We start from the raw sequence: 3,619 nt of genomic DNA, 5'->3' as shown, positions 1-3,619 counted from the left end.
TCAAGAGAAAACGGACAATAAACACAGATTTAAAGGAGATTCAGGCCAGGCAGTGGTGGCGCATGCCTTTAATCCCAGCACTTGGGAGGCAGAGGCAGGCAGATCTCTGTGAGTTTGAGACCAGTCTGGTCTACAGAGTGAGTTCCAGGACAGGTTCCAAAGCTACAGAGGAACCCTGTGTCGAAAACAAACCCCGAAAAATAAAAAAGAAGGCCGGGCGTTGGTGGTGCACACCTTTAATCCCAGCACTCTGGAGGCAGAGCCAGATGGATCTCTGTGAGTTCGAGGCCAGCCTCGTCTCCAGAGCGAGTGCCAGGATAGGCTCCAAAGCTACACAGAGAAACCCTGTCTTGAAAAACCAAAAAAAAAAAAAGAAAAGAAAAGAAAAAGAAAAGAAAAGAAAAGAAAAGAAAGAAAGAAAAATAAAAAAGAAGATGAGATATTAAAATTCTCAGTCATAGATTCTAAATAATTATAATTAACCTATTGATAACATAAAGGATACTTTCAGCAATGTATGATTGGTTACATGCTGTATTAGTTACTTCCCTGTTCTTGTAATAAAACGCCATGACCAAGGCAACTTATACAAGAGGTTATTTGGACTGTGGTTCAAGAGGCGTAAGAGTCTGTCATGGTAGGGAGTCATAGAAGCAAGGAGCAGATATGGTGGCTGGAGCAGACGCGGAGAGCTCACACATTGAATGGCAAGTATAAAGCAGAGGAGGCAGGGAGAGCACTCGTGCACTTGTGCCCAGAGAGAGCACGTGTGCGTGAAGCTTTAAAACCTCAAAGCCCACTCTAAGTGACATCTTTCCTCCAGCAAGTCCACACCTCCTCAAACAGCGCCATCAGCTGGGGACTATGCCTGAGGCTTTGGGGGACGTTCTCATTCAAACCATCACACATGCAGAAGGATTGCATTAAGGAACTGGGTTTCTTACTGTTAATCCATTGAGAAGGCCTCAGAGTAGCAACATATTAATAGCAATGAGAATAATTGGCACCTAAATCTTTATCTATAAATAACATTCTCCCCGAAAGGAACCAAGAATCTTTGCTGAAAACACTAATTCCTGAAACCCAGGAGGCTGGACCCGAATTCTCAAGCACGGATCCTGCCTTGGCCTCCCAAGTTGCTGAGATTACAGGCATGAGCCACCACACCCGACCTGAAAACACTAATTCCAAAGGGTTTAGACACCAAATAAAATAGGCTTGGAAATTCTTTTGTCCCTAAAAATAATTGTTCAAAGAATTATGGGAACATGTTAAAAAGACACAGGAGCAAATTTAAAAGGGTTCCCTCTAGTAAATTTGAACATCACAGTAACAGACTGAGAAATATTAAAAGAAGTAGAAAGCATGAGTCCACATTGACATGAATGAATGATGAGTCACTTACCTGCAGGGGAGATGTCATAATTATGAGGGTGATTTTCTGGGGATGAAGCTCATCTGTTGCACTCTGGGTGTGCTGTCTCCTGTGGTTCTTCAAATGTGGAAAACTTGACTGTATAATTTGTGGTAGTGGCGAGCTATGCTCACACTTTTCCCCCAAAATCAAAACAGTAAGTTTTATGAGTATATGCACGTGTGTGTGTGTGTGTGTGTGTGTGTGTGTGTGTGTGTGTGTGTTCATTAGCTGTAGAGATGATTGATAGACAAACACAGATAGAGTCAAAGTTACTTTGTGCCAGACATTTAATGTTGACAAAGACAAGAAAGTAACTTTACAGTAGAGAAAATCCAAAAACTGTCCCCTTAATCAAATGAACAAAGAGAAAATCACCAATAATAAAACACCGTGAGCTGGAGAGATGGCTCAGCAGTTAAGATCACTTGCTTTTCTTGAAGAGGACCTGAGTTCAGTTCCAAGCACCCACATCAGGTGTCTCACAATGAATGGCCTGACTCCAGCTCCAGGGGATCTAACACCTCTGGTCTCTAAGGGACTTATTTCAACACAAACACACACAACTACACATAATTTTAAAAAAAATAAAAATAAATGTTTTAAAAATAATAAAACAATAAATAATAACATGCCCCCTGGTAAGATGCCATGAAAGAAGAAAACATTATTTCTTTGGTGTTAATGCTCAAATTTCATAGCTAGAATATAATCATGAGGAAATGTCAGAAAAAACCCAAGTGAAGGGGCATTTCACAAAATAACTGGACTATTATCTTCAAGTGTTGAAAAGTGAAGGACACTGAGTAGACATTGAAGCAAAATGGAGCACTTGGTGCTGAATTGGATTCTCTGGCTTAAGGACACTACTGAAAAACTGGCAAAACTTGAGTGGGATGGTAGCAATACCAATGTTATAATCTAATGTGGATGTTATATTAGAGCTTTAAACAGAACATTCTTGTATTTTAGAAAATACACATAGAAATGTCCAGAAATAAGAGGGGATGGGTGGGTGGTATTCTTTGTACTGTGCTTAAAACTCTTCTGTAGGTAGATAGATACGGATCTATTTGCATTCTTCTACTTGTCGACATCCAATTATGCCAGCACTATTTGTTGAAGATGCTTTCTTTTTTTCCATTGTACAATTTTGGCTTCTTTTTTTAAAAAAAATCAGGTGTTCATAGGTATGTGGATTAATATCAGGGTCTTCAATTTGATTCTGTTAGTCCACCTGTCTGTTTTTATGCAATACCATGCTATTTTCATTACTAGAGCTCTGTAGTTGAGTTTGAAGTCAGGGATGGTGATGCCGCTCCCCCCACCCCCCCCCCGTGATCCTTTATTGCTCAGGATTGTTTTAGATATCCTGGGTTTTTAGTTTTTCCATATGAAGTTGAGTAGCCAGGCGCTGGTGGCTCACACCTTTAATCCCAGCACTCAGGAGGCAGAGGCAAGAGGATCTCTGTGAGTTCAAGGCCACCCTGGTCTACAGAGCCAGTGCCAGGATAGGCTCCAAAGCTACACAGAGAAGCCCTGTCTTGAAACAAACAAACAAACAAACATATGAAGTTGAGTACTGTTCTTTCGAGGTCTGTGAAGAATTGTGCTGGGATTTTGATGGGCATTGCATTGAATCTGTAGATTGCCTTTGGTAAGATTACTATTTTTACTATGTTGATCCTTCATATCCAAGAACATGGGAGATCTTTCCATTTTTTAAAATCTTCCGGGCTGGAGACATGGCTCAGATGTTAAGAGCACCGACTGCTCTTCCAGAGGTCCTGAGTTCAATTCTCATCAACCACATGGTGGCTCACAACCATCCCTTATGAGATCTGGTACTCTTTTCTGATGTGCAGATATACATGAAAGCAGAATGTTTTATACATAATAAATAAATAAAATCTTTTAAAAAAATCTTCCTCAATTTCTTTCTTCAAAGACTTGAAGTTCTTATCACACAAGGCTTTCATTTGTTTGGTTAGAGTTACCCCAAGATATTTTATGTTATTTGTGGCTATTGTAATGGGTGATGCTTCTCTGATTCCTTTCTCAGACCGTTTATTATCTGTATATAGGTATACTGATTTGTTTCAATTAGTCTTGTATCCTGCCACTTTGCTGAAGGTGTTTATCAGATGTAGGAGTTCCCTGATAGAATTTTTGGGATCACTTATATAAACTATCATATCATTAGCA

General features: G+C 40.0%; 1 non-coding gene across 1 annotated transcript; it reads left to right on the top strand.

The window, feature by feature from the left end:
- The first annotated feature begins 1,397 nt into the window (after positions 1 to 1,397).
- On the top strand, positions 1,398 to 1,559 carry LOC113836682. Its single transcript, XR_003488527.1, has one exon. It is a non-coding gene; the product is annotated as a U1 spliceosomal RNA (small nuclear RNA).
- The last annotated feature ends 2,060 nt before the right edge of the window (positions 1,560 to 3,619 follow it).

Source organism: Cricetulus griseus, chromosome X (assembly GCF_003668045.3).
Source record: "Cricetulus griseus strain 17A/GY chromosome X, alternate assembly CriGri-PICRH-1.0, whole genome shotgun sequence".
Classification (NCBI taxonomy): Eukaryota; Metazoa; Chordata; class Mammalia; order Rodentia; family Cricetidae; genus Cricetulus; species Cricetulus griseus.
The sequence above is the reverse complement of the archived record's forward strand: the minus strand, read 5'-3'. Positions and strand labels throughout refer to the sequence as shown.